Here is a 20169-nt window from a genome sequence, read left to right on the forward strand (position 1 = left end):
GAGGGACAGCAATTACCAAGCCACGACACAAAGAGAAAATTGGCACCCTCAGGGTCACACGTGAGGCCAGCAGAGATGGGAGCCACATGCAGGTGTTGTGCAGTCCACTTGGCTGCATGGCTCGCCTTGGGATGTGAATGGGCGTGTGTGTCTCTGGTAGCTGTGGCCAACAGCAAAGTGGAAATTGCATTAGACATTATTTATTTATTTGTGCAGCCTTAACTTCCCCGCTGGCAGGTTCCACCTCTGCTGCGCTGTGTGGCTGCACAAGTATTTGAGCTGGGAAGCAGGGGAGGGGAGAAGCTCTGTGCAAGGAATATGCTGCCAGGATGGAGCAGAGGGCTAAAGCTGTTTAAGTTGGCTTAAGTCATGCTGTTGGTCAGTGTCTAGCTATGTCTTTTGGGCAAATGATGATCTAAGTTTCATAAAGATACTCATCCCAGCAGTGGGCAAGGTCACTTCTTTAAGCCAAATTATAATTAACAAGAAACCCAATACAGTTCCAGGGATGAAAATCCACCTGCATCCTCTCTTGCTAAATATGTTTACATTTTACATATGCTTTTAAAACAGTACTGCTTCCAGATTTAGCTTAGAAATGGCTGAATGTTTGCATAGCCTGTGCTCATACATCACTACCTAATGATTTTTTGATTGAGTTCATTGCTTGGGTAAGACTGTCGTTTGTTTTTTTTTTTCCCTGTAAAACATAATTATTAGACTTTTTTAATAATTAAAATGGCATTGTCCCTGTGCCAATGTCACAGTTTCCTTGTAACTGCTGTGCACCTGGGTCAGATTTCTCCCCTTAATGCACCATGATTTCTAAAGGGTTTTACAGCACAATAAAAAATACTTTTAGATGTAAGATTGGATTAGAATGTAGTTCTTGGAGGGAGAGGAAAACACATCTGTTATGAGAGGTGGAAAATATATAGACTAAAATAACACTGCAGTGTTTCCTCCATGTGGTCTTTTTTCAGCTGAGAAATACAAATGAAGACATATTTTGAGCGAGCGCTGTGGCAAAGCTGCTTTAATAATGATTTTATTGATACCTTTTTACTCAGTAAGTCTTAAAAAACATCTGCTGCGGCCTTCCCCCCCCCCCCGAACTTCTGCTAAAGCAGACAGGCTGCAAAGTAACATGATAAAATCATAGAATCACAGAATGGTTTGGGTTGAAGGGTCATTAAATATCATCTGGTTCCCTGCCATGAGCAGAGACATCTTCTACTAGTTTGCTCAAAGCCCCATCCAGCCTGGCCTTGAGCACTGCCAGGGATGGGGCAGCCACAGCTTCTCTGGGCAACCTGTGCCAGGACCTCACCACCCTCACAGGGAAGAATTTCTTCCTAGTATCTCATCTAAATCTACCCTCTTCCAGTTTAAAGCCACCCCCCCTTGTCCTATTCCTACATGCCCTTGTAAAAAGTCCCTCTCCAGATTTCTTGTAGGCCCCCTTTAGGTACTGGAAGCTGTGCAAGGATCTCATGAAGCGTTCTCTTCTTGAACAAGCCCAACTCTCAGCTTGTCTCCATAGGAGAGGTGCTCCAGCCCTCTGAGCATCTCCTTGCTCAAGGTGGAACTCACTCAAGCAGGTTCATATCTGTCTTGTAATATAAATACATCTAATAAAATCATATCTGGATAACTGCTTTTTAAACAATAAACTGGGAGCCAGTTTTGCCTCTGAGTGCCTTGCAGCTGTCACAGGGACTGAATTACTTAGAAGTAAAACCAAAATTTTCTCCTTGGTTATTAAACTTAATCAGTAGTTGGAGATACTAATGTCGGTAAACCAGTGAGTTTTGCTCAGGGAACTCCTGTTTAATTAGCACTGGGAAGGTTAATGACAGCTGCCCTTAATCATATTTGGAATTATTTCAATGTGTTGGCTGGAAGTAGCTTCAGGTTTTTACTCACATCTTGCCTGCCCATTGCAACATCTCTGCTACTTTTTTTCCATCGCTGCCTCTCAGCTCCTTGCCCTGCAGTTGTACCTTCTCCTTGCCAGCATGGGCTCGGGTCTCTGTGACCTGCCTTTCCTTGTGGGTAGCATGTGCTGTGGACTCTATCCTTTGGGGAATTCATGGAAAATGAGCGGGTGTACCAGCCTGCATGCAGAGCCTGTGCTTCCTTCCCACCAAAGCCAGGTCGCTCCTCACCTTCTGTGCTGTGTTTTCTGAGGTTAAGTTCCTGTCAGGCCTTGTGGTGTGCCCAAAGAGTTGGTGGAGCCCATTTGAAGTGGTCACATTGCCTTTGTCTGTGTGCCAGGTGGCTTTCAGTGTGTTCTTTATTAGGCACCAGGGTTCGTTTAAAGAACTTAAGAAGCATTCTGGAAATTTACTGGGGATCCTCGAGCAACCTGTTGGATGTCGGGTGTATGTCGCCGCTTCATTGAACTCTGCACATTAACCAGATTTCCCTGACCGATTTGGGCCCTCCTAAGTTTCGCTTTCTCCTGGGGTTAACCAGTTTAGCAGGGCAGCAGAAACGCGTTCGTTTGTTACTCATGAGGAGTGGGGCGGCATGTCACCTGAGGGCTCTGAGCCGAGGTGTGGGCGCTCAGAGGCGGGCTGCCGCAGCGGCCGGACCGACGGAGCCGATGCCGTGAGCCCACCGCCGCTGTACGCTGTGGGGGGAACCGCACACGAGGGGTGGGGAACCGGAGCCGCCGCCTGCCCCCTCAGCACAGCCTGGGGCGGGTGCGGGGCCGCCGCCACCTGCGGGCCGGGCCCGGGGGAGCGCTGGCCGCCGCCCGGGGCGTGTCGTGCTGCGCCGAGCCGCCCGGCCCCGCGGTGAGTCACCGGCCGGGGCCCCGGCACCACTTCCCCCCCCTCGGCAGGAGCCATTTTAACTGCACGAAGCTGCGGGGAGGCCGGGGCGGCGGCACAGGCCCCGGCGGTGAGGCGGTACGTGCTCCCCGGGGAGAGAAGGGCGACGGGCGGGCGGGGGGGGGGATGCTGCTTCATCGGGCTGCTGGCCTCCGCCACCTCTGCGTGCTGCCCGCCCCTGGAGCGGCTCTCCTCGGCCGTCCGGGGAGGGCTGGAGGGGGAAAGGGAACTTCTGGTAAAGTGCAGGACCAGGGCGCGCTGGGCAAAAACTAATATAAACTGAGGCGAGAGTTAACAGCGATGTTTGGAGAGGCAGCGCCCTGAGTGCCCGTGTGTCGCCCCGGGCGAAGGGCACTGCGTGTACAGCTCCTGTGTGTTACAGCTGAGTTCGCTGTGCTTTACAGTCGTGTCGCCTTCGAAGCTGTGGCGGTTGTCAGGCAGGCTGCTGAGCCAGACCCCTTGGGCAACTGGTCTATACGATAGACTGAGTCTATTCCGAAATGACATTTACCTGGACCCTGTTAGCATGTAGGCATGCGAGTTGGACAGTGTGTTAGTAGTGAGCGCCGCGGCTCTGAGCACCTTTGCTCCAGCGTTCGTCCAGTGTGGTTCCGAGCAACTTTAAAATGGCAGGTTTGTTGTTTCGAAGTTGGGTCGCTCTCTGCGCCTGCAGCCTTATTGTGGTTCCAGGCTCTCTCAGCGGTGTCGTTCTGAAAGAGAGGGAGTTAAACGGCACAAAAAATGGGGCAGGTGCTCACCTTTTCCTTGAAATAATTGTGAAACAAGGGTCATGGGCATAGCGTGCATGGCAGAGGGACAGACCAATTATAAAATGGGCTTAGTGGTAGGTGTAATGCGAGAAGAAGATCCTGGAGGTAATTGCGGTGTGTCAGATTGCTTTTTAAACTTCCAGGGGATGAAAAGCCACCTTGATTCTCCTAATTACGAACTTCTGAACTCTAGCACAGTATTTTGGAAAAGAATGAATGTTTCTGCCTTGTTTATAGTTGAACAGAAATGCAGGCTACTATCGTTAGAACTTTTGTCTGAGTATGTAACTTTGGACCCTTTATTTCAGTCTTCCAGTTGAGAAATAAAGTTGAATATCTTCTTGCTGAAAATGGAATGTCAGGGAGTTCAAAGTGTTGCACCCAGGGCAATAGTTTCCAGTTTCAATTGCTGTATGGAGCTTATATCTGAGAAGTACAATGGAGTCTTGCTTAAAACTGCGATCGGTGGCAGGGGAAGGAGAGCGGAAGGCAACCATTAAGTCAGTGGTCATGTTTTGAGTCAGGCCATTTCTTGTCTTTAGCCTTTCCAGTGTTCACCCTTATCTTCCTTCTGCATTCTACAGTACGTTGTGTGCTTTTACCGTATTTTAATTTTGTGATTTGCCTTTTTTCTTTCTAAAAGCCACAGTTTTTGGGAGATTTATTTGAGGCATTGTTCCATGTTGAAAAACCCACAGAAAAAAACTTATAAAAATACAGAGGAAACACTCAGGAAAAAAAAACACCAATAAAGAAACAAACAAAAACCCACAACAACCCCGTTTGAGTTAACGATAGAAGTTTTGGGTTCTTTTAACTGAAAAATCCCATAATATATTTGCATCTTTTTTTTTAATCGGGAGTTCTACTTTCAGATCGTGAGGCTGAGGCAACAGCTGTCTTTGCAACCGTCAGAGCATGAGCCTCCCTTCCCTTACCTCTCCTCCCCTTCTTTCTGCTGGACCCTGTTAAGACATCTAGCCTTAAAGCTAGAGTTATCCTAAGTCGGCTCCCAGGCTGCAGCTGCTTATCTGGGGTAGAACACTTTTTGTGTGCTAAAGGGTAAGTAGCTGCTGCTGCTTTCTCTTGAGCAGGGCTTCTCAGGGGAGCAGTTCCTCTTTGAAGGCAAAGCTGCTGTATTCAGGCTCTCTTGCTGCTGCACGAGGTCTACACCAGGGCTACAGCAGCATCTGGGTGCAGTGGTGGAGCTAGGAAAAAATGGTTTGAAAGTGCTCCAACCCTGACAGATGACAGCTTGGACAGATCTTCTAGAAGGCAGGGAAGTGGATTAGAAGGGACGGAGAAATGGCGTTTGTTTTTGTTGATTTTTACAGCCAAAGCCTGCGTTTGTCTCAAAAAAACCACCAAACCAAAAAACCCCAGAACATTTTCTTCTCCCCCTCGCCCCCGGCAAGGATCTTTCAGTTTGGATCGAGTTTGTGGTTGTTGAGAGATGAGCCATGGGAGTGGTATCATTAGATGCCAGTTAGCTTCAATATTATTTCCAGACCCATGCTTTTACAAGAAGTGCTTGTTTTCTAATGTGCTCTTTTTTTTTTTCCTTTTTTTAAAAAAAAAATCTGTTGAGCATTAGAATTTCCAAGTCTGTGATCTTGGCACTCAAATGAGAAGAAAAAAAAATCCCAAGAAGTAAACGTCCAGATTTGAAGAATGTTGTTGGCCTAGTATAGCCTGATATTTCAGTATTGCTGCAAGATCATACTTCAGTGGCATGTGTTACTCCTCAGATACTTCTGCATGTAAAAAGAACACCACCACGAGGGTATACGCATACCCTTTTCAGCTCAGCTCTATTCAAGGAAAGGGATACAATAGGGCTATGTCGGGTGAGCTGATAGAAAGGACATTGTAAGAAAAATGTAGGATTTCCCTGTGTATTGGAAGAGCAGCTTTGATCTCCCAAACAGCTTTCACTTCTTGCAAGTGTTAGCAGAAGTTTCTCGGCTTTCTCTGGCAGATTTTGTTGTTTTCACTGACAGATTTGGTAACTTGCTGGAGTTGTGTTGGGTGTGCAAGGAGCAGCAAGATCTTTACGCCACCGGGGGTGATTCAGCACAGGAGTGGCAGGAGGTGGAGTTCACATTTCCAGCCTTGGTTACAATTTGCTCTGTAAAAGCTGAAACTTTGCTACCATAGGCCAGTGATTTATTGTGCTTACTGTTTTAATGCCACTGATGAGCTTTAGAGATTATTTGCTTCCTTAAATCTGACTTAAGTGTTGTTTCATTAAATCTCACTTAAATGTTCCTTCACAGATAAAGTAGCTGCTGGAGACTATGCATGGTGAAATTTTGGAGTCTTTTGCTTATCAAAAGTCAGCAGCAGCCATGGGAAAGGCTCTAGACATTCTCACTCTAATCTGTGTAGAGGTAAAAACAATTTATTCTTCAGTATGGGCCTGTCCTGCAGCAAAGCTTCCCACTGTGTCAGCCTTTGTGCTAAAAGGATCCCATTAGATAGGGACTGAAGTTTATGCATTCCTACCTTGATGTGCTTTAGGCCATAACTACCTACCAGCTATCTTTAGTGATGAATCGGTTGGTTAAAGCTATGGTCGTTTATTTGTCCTTAAAGAGATCCCTCATCTTGGGTCACATGTGACTTTGTACTAGGTTCAGGTTTGAATGTGAAAATTATAGCCTCCAGTTATTGAACTTGCGTGTGAAAATCACTTTGTTCTGTACTGGGGGAAAAAATATTACAGTTAAGATAATCTGCTAGGAATACAAATACTAACTACATAGGTTGGGAACTGTGGGAAAAGGGTTGTTTTCTCGATGGATTGAATGTCAGTGTCTGCTTCTATAATTAGGCATTTTAGTCTATTTCTAGAACACCCTATATTTAACTCATCGCCAACATTTCTGTGTGAGTATATGGCATATATCTTTCGTTTTGAGGGGGATGTCTTGTACTTGTTGAAGTGTTACTGGTGGTGCCCTAATGGTCTCATTGCTTCACTTGAAAGCTACTTTATTTGCCTCGATCACCTTCTGGCGTGGTAGTGGTTTGATTGCTTCAGAGGGTTTGGTATAAATGTCATCCCACATGAGACTGAGTGTCAGAACTGAAAGAAAAGGGTGGGCTTGGTTAATTCAAATTGTTGTCTGCAGTTGGGAGAAAAAACATGTCAGTATATATTGTGGCTGATACACTGTTTGTTACGCTGCATGTTCCTCTAGAGTCACTTGTGTTTTTCATGGGATCTTCTGACAGGGTTAATAAAGCTGACAGATTAGGAGAAATCTACCTTGCTTTTATGAGCTTGTGTCAAGTCACTTCTGCTGTTCTCCAGTTCCTGGCTGAGTGTTTGTTCAGTTTTATATTGCAGCTAGGGAAAGAAGCAGCAAAATGTGATTGTGAAACTACAACTTGTAATACCCAGGGCTGACCGCTGACAGAAAATTAATGTTTAACTTGCCCTTCCAACCAGCCTCAATATCAAGTTAAAAGCAAGTTGACAAGAACACTGCTAGTTTTCTCCTTTTTGTGCGTGCTGCTTGTGCTGCATTAGATAATTTTGGAGCTAACTAGAATAGTTTCCCAAGGATGTGATAGCATGGTTTGTTTTAGTGGAAGCTGTGCTTCCAACCAGAAGATGACTCTCTCTAGAAAGAGCTTTCATGAAAACTGTATCTTGAAGGCACCAGGGCTTGCACAGTGTCTGCTGAAGGCACAGTTTAGCCTGACATTGTCCTTGGAGGTGGTAGTTATCCACTCCAATTCTCTTGGTGCATTTGCTGGTTTGTGCTGTTATTTTCTCTCCCTTTTCAGAGCCTCTGGAAGCTATTTACTTTCTGTAGCTGTTCAAGCTTTGTTACAGTGAAGAAAATAGTTATGAAGCTTGCATGCTATGGAGTGCAAAGCCTGGCAAACGCGCACTAATGGCAAGAATTTACTACTCTGTGTCCCAGGGCCTCTGAACCAGCTCCTCAAGAGCTCTGTGAGCCCAGTGAGAGGGGCTCCAGGAGCCCTTGGTGGGGAGCTGCTGCAAGGCTGCCATCCTGTTGTGTTTTGTGTTTTCAAAAAAACCCAACCAAGTTTTGTTTATTTCAAAAAGAGAAAAGAAGGAACTGTAGAGAGGAAGTGTCTGTTTGGGGCTTTTTCTCTTTACAGAGGTGGTTTAGGCATATGAATGAAAATGAAACTTTCTGTGTTGAGAAACAATCTCAAGGTTGACTGGTAGATATGGCTTTGGGTGCTGTACTGGCCCTTTTCTGTTCCAAAAGAAGTGTGTTTCTTTAAACACCAACTAAAAGCAACAATGAAATAAGTTGCTTTTGGAGCAAGTAAGTGAATACAGTTTTACTTCGATGGGGTCATAATATAGAAAGCCATTAATTCAGACCATTTGAAAGTGGGCTGTGTAGGGATTTGCTGAAGAGAAAACCAAGAAGAAAGATTCTGCTAGGAGAATGTTTGTGCACTAGTAGAATATATGTACACTTCTGAAGGACATATGTCTGATTAATGTACGCTTGATGTAAGACAACATTCTACCAGTTGTTTCTACAAAAAAAGCTGATTGTCTTTTAATACAGTCCTTCAAATGAATTGTACTGAGGGTTTTTTCAGTGGTAATGGACTAGAAATAATTCTCAACAGTAAGAAATGTCAGAAAACTTTTGCCATTGATAAGAGCTCAGTCTTGCACATGCTTTGTTTAAAAATAATAGGGATATTTGCAGAAAAGGTTTGAAACTTTTGAAACCATGTAATTAGAAAAAGTACATTTTGTGTCTGGATTCTGGTGTTCATGGTGTTTGAAGCTTCTCTGACAAGTGTCCTGCTGTCAGGTGAATTTAGGAAGCATTTTGTTAATGTGTACTGCCAGGCTTTGTAAATACAAGAGCTATGATGACATTTTTTGATACACTGTGATGTAAAATGTGTGCATTTGAGGGGGGAGATGGTAGCAGTTATTAGTTGCAAATAGCTAGGTAAAACAGTTGGTACCCTGAGAGAAAAGACATCAAATAGTTTATGTGCTGCACAGATGCAGCATGTCTGGGAAAAAATAATAATAAATCAATGGGAGGTTTTGTAGGTTCATTTTTGCTGTCTTACATGAGGATCTCTAGATCAAAGAAAGACTGTGGAGAAAGCAGCTTGCTTCCCGATGGAGATTGCCTCAGGAGAACATGTTACACACTGTCTGTTGTGAACAAGCCTGGCTTGATGGGATAACAATACTGGTGCATTGCTGCTGTTGCCAGTATCCTCACACACTGTGTGCTTACCAAGCTTATGTGCACACTGAAGGTGCTTCAGCCTCACCCCAGCTGCTCATTTTGACTCCCAAGTGAAGGTTGGGTGCGTAACCACCCCAGCCACTTGGCAGCACATCCTGTTAAACCCATGTGGCAGTGGTTTACTTGCATATGCCCTGAAGCACAGAAGGGAGGTTTGGAGCAAGCAAGTTTTCTCAGAACTGTCCTGGAGGTGATGGGTTGTAAATCCTTAAACGGTTTGTTTAGCATCTGCCCAGGCCCTGAACTTGCCCTTAGGTTCTTAACTCAACGGTAAGCTGTACTAGTAGAGCTAAAGGTACAGTTTAAACTCTAGCCTTATGTTTTCATGAGCATTCAAATTTTCACTATGTCATAGAATCACAGAGTCACAGAATGGTTTGGGTTGGAAGGGACCTTAAAGCTCATCCAGTTCCAGCCCACCTGCCCCGGACAGGGACAACTCTCAATAGATCAGGTTACTCAAGCCCATTCATCCCTTGAACACTGCCAGGGATGGGGTACCCACAGCTTCTTTGTGCAATTTAATTTAAAATGTACCCTTAGTGAAAGTTAGAGATGAGCATGACCATTTCTGGATGTTTCCATGGCAGGAGCACTCATCCAGCTACCTCAGTGTTGCTCATGGGATGCCACCCTCATTTTTCCTTACTAACAGTTTTTTTCTGGTGCCTTACTGCCATTCCCTCCCATCCACAGACTCAACTGTTTATGTGAGCAACCCCTTATCTGGTTCAGCCAAGATGAGCCAACTTGACAACTCAGGTGTCCATGCCAGGGGAAGTCACAGGGCTGGTTTTCTGAACCAGGTTAGACATTGATTTCAAAGTGATGGGAGCTGTGGAGTTTTGAGAGCCGCAGTTGGGAAATAAAGGGGAGGACAAAGTGACACAATTGTCCTTGGAAGGGAGGACCAGTTTCCATGGCCAAAGCTTCAATGAAGTAATAATTAAGAGTTAGCTCTCTCAAAGTCTGGTTTTCCAAACAGGCTGTTTGAACACCGCAGCTAGATACTTCTGATTGAGAGGAAGGGTGTGTTTAGGATTTGCCAAAAGTTATGTAGAGGCATAAGTATTAATAATATAAAATGGTTGAAAAAGGTATTTGCTTGCTATTTGGGGAATAAGTACAAATAAGAGCTTTTGGTGTCAGAAGAAGTTTTTTGCTTCTGGGAGAAGGGGAATGAAACATGGGTGAAAACCTGACCGCCACGTCTGTTTGACGGAATGTTAACTTCTTGCTTTGTTTAAAAATATTCTGGTTATTCCTGCCTGCTAAATCAGGTTATTGAAATGAAATGATGACCTTTGCTCTGAGCCTGAAACAATACAGGAGGAAAGGAGGTGTTTGGGAAGATTAAACCTCTTACCTCAGCTAGGAAATGGTCAGATAGAGCTGAAGCTCTGAGGATGCCATATTCTTGCTGAGTCTAAAAATGTAAGAATGAGGAAGAATTTTCAGAGTTGATTATGGTCAGTTGCCAAGAGCAATGCCGTGATAAATTATTAACTCATTGCACTGTACTGCCTCGTAGTGCAAACAGAATAGCTGGTTATTGTGCTCTGCTTAGTAAGTCAACACTGTAAAAAATTCCTTGGTTATCTGGAAAATGTCTTCTTTGGGGTGTTTATTAAAAGGACACTGTAGGTTTAAAAAATCACGTTCCCCTCTGGTTAAAGCAGATAGAAATCTCTGAAGGCAGTTTCTTTCATGCTGTCCAGGGAGCTTTGTCAGTGGGAGTCCATCAGCTTGATTTCAGTTTTGCTTCTCTCTCTCTATGGAGCTTCAGTGTGATCCCTCCTGCCACCCCCCCCCCCCCCCCCCCCCCCCACCTGTAGCAGAACAGTTAGGTTGCTAGTTACAGGGACATGAGGCAAGATGATTGTAATTGTACAATAAAAGCAGTTCTGTGGGAGCATTCCTCCCTGTTCGCTGTAGCCCTGTCAGTCAGAAATGCTGTTTGAGGCATGGTGCTTGCTGATGCCACCCAGCAGCAGCTTCAAGGAAGAGACTTTCAAGTTTGCAAGAACTGAGCATCCTGATTTTTGTTTTGCTGTTATAAATACAAATACCACAACATTTACCTTTCTTTTTTGTTTAAAATACGCAGCGCCTGAAAACTGAGATGATCTTAAGGTGCTTCAAAATCAATTATAAAGGAATACCCCCACCCTTTTCCCAGTCCTATGCTGCTGTTATGTTACATTTCTGGCTAATTTAATAGTGTATAATCAAGATAATAAAGATGATTATGCTTGTAAATACAGCTTTTTCGATGATATGCTTAGCATTAGCACACTTAGTAGCACACTGTGAAAATAAATGCATATGAGAATCTTGAAAGGCTTGCTGTAATAAAATCTGTAGTTCAATAGCAGGACACAGATGAACTTTCAGGGTTAAAAAGAATATCCAGCTTCAGAGTAAACTGTTTCTGGATCAGTGTCAGCATCTGCCACCCCAGTTTTCTTAGGAAAACATTGAATCCTGCCAGTACATGTTGCAAGATATGACCAGCCTGACTTACAAACTAAGAAGCAAATCTACAGAATGCTGTTGGCTACATAGTATTGTTGGAGTCTGAGGTAGAAAATAAATGTTTGGTGGGTTTTGGGTTGGGTTTTTTTTTCAGCTCTTTTCAAAGCCCTTTTGCCAATCCTACAAAATTTAGGAAGGTTCAGCTCATGCTTCAAGGCTTTTTTGTTCAGAAAGGCTTTTGAGCAACCATTAATTTGTATCTTTTTTTAATTTGTTGGCTGTTCAGGATTACTGGAGTATTTGTCAAGGGTGGGACTTGTGTCTGCAGTGGAGGTCAGAAATGCTGCAGAAGGGAGCTTCTGCTACAAGTTCTTCCACCGGCTTTCTCTTGGTGTCTGGTGCATCCTCATTCACGGATTTTGTTCTGCCTTGCATGGCATGAAAGGGTGAAGTGCTCAGTGACTTGGAGGGATGTAGTCTGGTCTTGTGAAGCACTGGACAGCTGTGGCATAACCAGATGGTCACAGTGCTCAGATGGGAGCATGAGAAAGCTGGGGATAGTATGCTCTGTTGGAGGAAAAAGGGACAGAATTGTCTCATCTCTAACCCTTCCTGAGGCAACTTCTTTGTGCCTGCAAAGAGACCTGGCCTTGAACACTGCCAGGAATGGGGCAACCACAGCTTCCCTGGGCAACCTGTGCCAGTGCCTCACCACCCTCACAGAGAAGAACTTCTTCCTTATTTCTAATCTAAATCTACCCCCTTTCATTTTAAAACTATTCTCCCTTGTCCTGTTCATGTCTGAAGATTCTGCCTGTTTGCTTCTTCATCTGTTAAGTCAAATAACTTGTTATTTTTGGGCCGAGTAGAAGCCTGTTTGAGGAAGGCTGGAGCTGGCTTATGTGTTGCCATGGGCCATGCAGGATGAGAACATACCACCGGCATTTTATGCCCTGCTTTGTTGGCTTTTTGGGACCATGTCTCTGTACACTTGACCTGATTACGTTTTATCCATTCAGCTGCTGCCTTTCTGTGCCTGGGCTTAATTTACTTAATTTCTTTCTGTTTTTTTCAAAGGCATCACAGAGTTTCTCCCCCTCATGGGAGGCCATGTCCTGTGCAGAAGGATGCTCAGTGACAAGCACATCAGGGGGGATGTGGCTGTGCAGGCAGGAAACACTCCTCGCTGGGTCCTGGTATCTTCTGCTGTGCTTCCTGTCAGTTAAACCACGAGCAGGGGAGCAGATGCACCCAGAGATGACAACTCTGCTGCTTGCCCTGGGCAGCCATTGCGTAACAAGCTGTATTCTCAAGAGCCTACTTGTGCCTGTGTGCTTTTGACATAGTTATCCATCCAAGGCCCTTGTTTAGACACCTGGGAGTAGAGACGGGAATTTAATTAGCTCAGCAGAAAGCAGTGCTTGAACTCGTGAAGCATGAACTGTGAAAGAGTAGCCATGGAACTTACTCTAACACAGCGAGAGAGAGAGCTGAGGTCCAGTGTTTCTTTTTCCACTGCCACCAATGAAGGAGTTCTTAAATGCATATAAGAAATTAACAGGTTGGGTGTGAAGTCATGCAATTTTGTGAATATATTTCTGGGCAGGTAATTGCCACATTACTTGACCTAGTGAGTTGTAAGATGCTGTGATCTCTTTTTATTATTACTATTATTTTTCTTCATTTTAGTCCACTTGTGGATCTGTGTGTTTCTCAGGCAGCTCTGGCTTATATAAAAAAGTATCTTAATGTTATATTAATATCTTAAGATATTAATAAACAACTTGTATTTAATAAGCAACTTATATTACAAGTGCACAGAAAAAGCGCATAAAATCTTGTATTCTAAAAGATTTAATGATTCTTAAGTAGGCTTCATGTTCTCTGAAGATATGCACATTATTACAACATAGTTAATTTATTGAAGCTCGAACGCCAGTATTTTCCCCAGCATCAGATCTTAGAGAACTGACTACTCTGCACATCACAATTGTATTAGAACTGTGTGGATTCATTTCAGCCTTTTTGCCCAATTTGATGCTCTTTTCTTCCTCACGTGACAGCTTAACTCACAGAATACTGTATTTTTTCCATTAAACTGTTTATTCATTAAGTCATTGTATCGCATCCTGCATGAGAGGCGGGGGAGAGGAGATGGTTCTGCTCTCATAGAGGCAGGCACTGCTCAAAGCTCTCGGCAGTGGCTTGACCCCAAGAGAGTAGCTCCTGGTCCCCACACAATTCTGTGGAAGCCAGCATTACAAGGGCAGAACTCTGCATTTTGCCTCTGTGAAAGGCACCAGCTCTCACATTTCTAATGTAGCTGCTCTGGAAACCTTTAACAGCGACGGGAGGCTTCTGCTCACCTTTTTTCCTTTTGGTTTTGAGCACCATTTTTGATGGTCCTGTCTTGCTTGGGAGGGGGACATGGGACACAACCCTCTGGGGGGAAGCACATAGTAAAACCTCTGTGAAACTGCTTGAAGTCCATGGCATCTTGAAAAAAGGCCTGTTCCTACACCCCCAATTCTGATATTGATTTATTGTATCTGATCACAGCAAACCACTGAGGCTTCACAGAAGTATATTCAATGTTAGGTGACAGAAGAGGAGAAAAAGAAAGGAGGCTGGAGGATAAATGAAGGGATGTGTTAGAAACTGTGTAAAACAGCCTCTTCCTGCATTACCTTGTTTAGGGTACTGGTTAATCTGCCACTTTAACCTCCTGTTCACCTTGGTTGTTGTTTTTTTTTTTGCTCTTCTTTTGTTTCCTGATGGTAGAAGCTCTGTGGGTGCATGTCTGTTCAACCCTTCTACTGTGTGTGACACTGGCAGGGCTTCTCTTTTTGGGAGGCACAGGTGGACTTGTGCAATGGCCCTGTTCAGATAGCACCCAAGGGAGAAGGCAAGTACATACGTGTGCATGAGCACATGTTTGCATGTGCACATTTGCCTGCATAAATAAGGACGTGGAATATTGTGGTGCCTTTGCCCTTGAGGCTGGCATAGCAAGAGTGGTCATCCCCTGAGCCAACAAGCTGCATATCAACATCTTTATGAGCCTGGGTGCCGTAATATCTGTATTATTTGTTCTGCAGAGCTGAGGGGAGGTAGAGAGAGGTCTCCAGGTTCATGAGCCAGTGGCTATGAAAGGGTTGTGCTGCCTTCTGTCGCTGGATGAGAGCAAGCTGGGCACACAGCTCAGCCCAAGGTGACTGGGGCTGTTCTGCCTGGGCAGTTTGATTCCCCCCATCCTCCTGCCTTGCTTCCCCACAGCTGGGGAGTCAGGCTGACCCACGGAGCCCTGCGGTGGGGCTGCGGTGGGATGGCACAGAGACAGGTGCAGCAGGCATCTTGGATGTCTGACTTAGTTCTGCCAAAGACATAGGAACTTGAATGATGAAAAGAGGAAGAGGTGAGGCTTGCATTTCTCTACACCTGCGTGTGGGAGCTCTGGAACTTTCCAGAATACCCTTATTCTGTAGGTCTTTTTACCTAACACTCATGAATTCTGTGCCTGGTTCTTCAGCAGTGAGTGAATGCCTGTGTCCCCCAGGAGCAGGTGTGCGCTCATGTGAGAGTGACTGAGGCTTCAGCACCATCACTTCCCCAGACATTATGAAATGAGGACTACTGGCCAGTCCAGACTCTGCCTTCCCTGGAGGAGCCTTTGCAGACCCTGCTCCTTCTCCACATCACTCTTAAAAGAAATAATTTTGCTTTTTTATAGTAATCTCATTGGTCTTTAAATCATGTTTCATCATTGTTTGAAACCCCATGGTGGGAATCGTTAGTCTAGCAACAAGTCAGGAGATAATTTATGTTCTCTTAAAAGCCAAGATCAGTAGATTGAAATTCCCCAGATGCATAGTCTCCCTTCTCAATCCGACCCCATGCAAATACTTCAGAATATAAAATTTAAGCTACGCTGATCTATTAGAAGAAAAATGTACAGATGGCATGGGAATATTAGTTTCTGTGTTATCCTACATAGCTGCAAGTTAATGTATTTATTATTGTAATTACACAGAGCATCATGAAGCACGCATTTTCAGAATAATCTGAGTGAACACATTGCATTTTAGGGCTCATTAAAAGTGGCAGCTTAGAAACTTTTAATTATGGCTTAAGTGAATGCTCTTTTCTGCTATAACTGTGTAAGTGGTCTCTCACCTTGCAGAGTTTTTAAAGGCATGATTTTAGTGGCACTAATCTCTAGTTGGTTGGGTGAATGGATGTTCAGTACTGCAGTAATGCCTCTACTCTTCATATTGTTAGTGCTCCTTCTCCGGTTTGGGCAGCTTTCATCATCTCATTGGTTGAACCCAGCAGCAGCTTCTAGGGGAAGATCATACTGAACAAGCAGGTGAAGGACATTGTTTTAAAAAAAGGCAGCCAGTCAGCTCAGGAGAGGACCACTCCTGCTATGCAGGCTTCAAAGGCAAAGGCACCACCATATTCCATATGCTTGGACTTGGGGCTACTGATGCATGGAAGGCTGGACATGAGCCAACATTGTGTGCTTTCAGCCCAGAAAGCCAGTCGTGTCTTGGGCTGCATCAACAGAAGTGTGACCAGCATGTCAAGGGAGATGATTCTTCTCCTCCTCTGCTCTGTTCTTGTGAGACCCCTCTTTCAGTGCTGTCTTAAGCTTTGGGGCTTCCAACACAAGAAGGACATGGACCTGTTGAAGTTTGACCAGAGGAGGGCCATGAGATGCTCAGAGATATGGAGCACCTCTGCTGTGGTAAGAGTCTGAGAGAGTTGGGGTTGTTCAGCCTGGAGAAGAGGCTCCAGGGAGATGTTATTGCAGCCTTGAAATACTTAAAGTGGGCTTATGAGAAAGATAGGAACAGTTTTTATCAGGTCCTATGGTGATAGGACAAAAGGTAATGGTTTTAAACTAAAAGAGGGGAGATTGAGAATTTTTTTACAGTGAGAGTGGTGAAACACTGGGACTGTTTGCCCAGGGAGGTGATAGAAGCCCCATCCCAGGAAGCATTCAAGGCCAGGCTGGATGGAACTGTGAGCAATTTGATCCTGTGAGCAAATGAATGGGACTGTGAGCAAGTGGAAGGTGTCCTTGATCATTGCAAGGGGGTTGGAAGTATACGATCTTTAAAGGTCCTTTCCAGTCCACATTATTCCATTATGTTATCTTAGAAAACTCACTAACGCTTTTTACCAGGGCCTGTAGCGACAGGACAAGTGTCAACAGTTTTAAACTGACAGATGGGAGCTTTAGATTTGGCATAGGGAAGAAATTTTTCACAGTGAGAGTGGTGAGGCACTGGCACAGGTTGCCCAGAGAAGCTGTGGCTGCTCCATCCCTGGCAGTGTTCAAGGCCAGGTCTCTTTGCAGGCACAAAGAAGTTGCCTCAGGAAGGGTTAGAGATGAGACAATTCTGTCCCTTTTTCTGGGTACAATGGAGGTATATTCAGTGTGTCTACATTAGAGGAGATTATTGGGATAACTTGCACATAGAGCTCTTTGTGTTGCACACTCCACACCCATAAGTAGTTGGCTGTCTAGTAACAAGGTGGTTTGTGTACCAAACAAGTTACAGCGAGAGCCTGAGGTTCAGTGGTGGTGCTTTTCTTTTGCTTTGTTTTGTTTTTTTTTTGAAGTCCCTCTGGCTATGTAATATTCACTTTTTCTAACCAGGGCCATGTCCCTCCCTCCTCTCCTGTGTGTGTGTTGATGCTCTCTTAAAGTCATTTCCAAGCTCAAGTTCAATTTTAAACTAATGTTTTGAGAGTATTCCTTCAGTTCAGAGCAAAATGGTTGGTGGGTGACTTTGCTCCCTTCTGTGCAGCAGAGCTTACTAATTGTGTTTACTTGAGCGTATCTGGAGTATTCTGTTGCTTCTTGCCTTTCTCTGTGCTGAGCTGTGACCAGGAACGCTGGTACGAATTACCCATGCAGAAAGCACGTACCGGCTCAGAGCTGTGACTTGTGCTGAGAGAAAATGTGCAGTTACAGCCTCCTACCCCAAACCAGCCCTAGCCCTTCTGCCTGTGAATTTAAAAGCTCAGCTCCCTTATGCTATAATTTTAAATAAATGTAAATATTTTTTTTGTTAGGCATGAAGACAACACATGAGTTGCAGCTACAGTGATCTGTGAAACACAGTACACTAGAAATCAGGGGAAGAGTTCACCTCAGGAGTAACAAACTAGCTTGGAGGTGTGGAGTTTGTTTTGGTGTCCCACTTCAGGGAACAAGTCTGTCATGGCCTGCATGACTTCTTACATGAACTCTGTCTGAACTATGGCAAAGAACCTGATTAAGCCAAAAATGAATTTAAATGCACTCATGCTAAAAAAAAACCCCATTACATTAGAAAAGACAAACAGTAGGAAAAAAAACCCAACAACCCAGACTTGTCAGTCCTGGAGGTTAGTTCATGGGAGGGTGTTAATGAAGTCTGATTGACATCTCTGACTTCCCTGTCCACAACTCTTCTTTATCAATCTGCCTACTGTAGGTATGGTTTGCTATTTCTTGTATTACATTTCATTCCTGTTTCTACAGGCTTTTTTCAGTTAAGTATTTCTGCTTGTGAAATGTTAGGAGGTGGTGTCACTCACTCTTGGGTTGGGCTTTTTTGTGGCTTTTTGTGGCTTTTTGGAATCTGTATGAAAGCTTAGTGCAAACATCACCTTTGGGGTTTTGACCAGTTAGGGGATTTGTTTTAATTTTTCTGAGAGATTTGCTGAAGGAGTTGTGTCTCTCATGTTCCAGCCTCATAAATGAACCCCCTGGGTGTGTTAGTAATAGTATTGGACTCTCCAAGCCCTTAAAACAAACAAAAAAAATCATAGTACTACTTCTCTTAGTTCTCTCATCAAACTATTTCAGAAAGAACTTACAAGGAATAATCTTGATGGTCATAGCTGACTGGATGACAAAATGAATCCTTGGGAATGTATAAGAAAGGTGTGTATTTGGGCACCCTATGGGTACTGTGCTGTGTCTCTTTACAGAATGGAGAACATGGGTCACTTCATGCCTAGTGGGAAAACCTCACTTAGGAATTTCTGTGGTATAACCACTGGGAATATATGACTGAGGACTTAATTTCTTAAGGGCAACTACAGGCTGGGCAGAGAGTGGATTGAGAGTGTCTCTGCAGAGAAGGACGTGGGGGTGTTGGCTGATAAGAAGCTCAACATGAGTTGGCAGTGTGTGCTTGCAGCCCAGAAAACCAACCATATCCTGGGCTGCACCAAAAGGAGTCTGACCAGCAGATCGAAGGAGGTGATCCTGCCCCTCTGCTCTCATAAGACCTCACTTGAAGTACTGCATTCAGCTCTGGAGTCCCCAACACAAAAGGGACATGAAAATGTTGGTGCAAGTCCGGAGGAAGACCACAAAGATGCTCCGAGGCCTGGAGCACTTCTGCTATGGAGAGAGGCTGAGAGAGCTGGGGTTGTTCAGCCTGGAGAAGGAAGGCTCCAAGGAGACCTCATAGTAGCCTTCCTGTAGCTAAAGGGACACTACAAGAAATCTGTAGAAGGACTTTTATAGGGAAAAGTACAGATAGGGCAGGGGTATGGCCTTAAACTAACAAAGGATAGATTTAGATAAGACATTCGGAAAAAAGTCTGCACTGTGAGTGAGCAGTGAGGCACTGGCACAGGTTACCCAGAGAAGCTGTGGCTGCCCCATCCCTGATGATGTTCAAGACCAGGCTGGATGATGTCTTGGGTGACATGGTCTAGTGTGAGGTGTCCCTGCCTGTGGCAAGTGGGTTGGAACTAGATGATCTTAAGGTCCTTTCCAACCCTAAATGTTCTATGATATCTGTGGGTAAAGTTAAATGAGGATCTTTGTGACAAAGATTAAAAAGCTTCAGGCAAAGTTTGTAAAAATGTGCTTTAACTGATAAACTTCATAAATACGAATGAAAATCTGATGGTTTTGTCTGTGTTTTACCCACACATCATTTTAACCACAATGCTAACTTAAATATGGATGTAAGTGCTCTTCTAAATCCAGAGCTAGAATCTCTCAAAGACCAAAAATACTTGTTTAATGCTGTGTTAAGAAAGCAGCTTATAGATAAGTGTTAGCTGCAGTGCTTTTTGATGCAGGCTGTACTGTTTCGCAATAAAGTCCTTGTAGCCATTTGTTTTTTTGCTTTGTTTTGATTTGGTCTGTGATTCTTGTCTGAGGGGTTAAAAAGTTACTTGAGTAAAGGTTTAGGTTAAAGCAGCATGCAGATAAAATTCTTCTGGTGTGTTTCATCTGTGCTCTCCTGAGTTAGCTCACCTGTATGAGTGTCATGGTGTATTACCTTATGTTCTCAGCTTTAGCAAAGTGGATCACTTGGCCCAAGAAGGAGGCTGCTTGGACAGTGCTGGGTGAGGAGCAAGAATATACACATTTATTTGTTAAAACTCTGTTTAAATCCAAGATACATGCAGATAGGAAAGCTAGGCATCTGTAACACAAGATACCTGATGTAGTCCTCTGAAGCATCACTATCACAGCTGATGTTCACAAGGGTGGCCACACATCTTACATAGAGACAGAAACCACTGTCGCTTTCTCTTTATTTTCAGCATTGTACAGTTTAATTTGCCACTGTCTAGACTGTGGAAATAGGATTATCAAGCACACCCTCCAGAAGGGGAAGTTGAGCTGGAGAAGTTGGAAGAGCTAAGCCCAGGGCAGCGCTGTGTCATGGGTAGGCAGAGGGAAGCTGGTGTGCTGGAACAGCCATGGACTAGGAACACTGTCAGCTCACGCTAGGATGGTCATGTGATAGAAGGTCCTGCTGCTTCCCGCTCTAGCATGAGAGAGAGGAG

At 44.4% G+C, this 20169-nt stretch overlaps 1 protein-coding gene across 4 annotated transcripts in view; it reads left to right on the forward strand.

The window, feature by feature from the left end:
* ELF1 (E74 like ETS transcription factor 1) overlaps positions 1-20169 on the forward strand; it is an 89674-nt gene that overhangs the window by 18954 nt on the left and 50551 nt on the right. The window contains exon 1 of one of the 4 annotated variants that reach the window (XM_031045908.2): positions 2841-2915. The exons of 2 other annotated variants lie outside the window; for them this stretch is intronic. The gene's annotated coding sequence lies outside the window, so the exon portion shown is untranslated. Of the gene's footprint in view, positions 1-2840; positions 2916-5982; positions 5998-20169 lie in introns of those variants that run through there. One more of the 4 variants, XM_034073995.1, reaches the window with a different exon arrangement.

The sequence above is a fragment of the Melopsittacus undulatus genome, chromosome 2 (genome assembly GCF_012275295.1).
Source record: "Melopsittacus undulatus isolate bMelUnd1 chromosome 2, bMelUnd1.mat.Z, whole genome shotgun sequence".
NCBI classification, from domain to species: domain Eukaryota; kingdom Metazoa; phylum Chordata; class Aves; order Psittaciformes; family Psittaculidae; genus Melopsittacus; species Melopsittacus undulatus.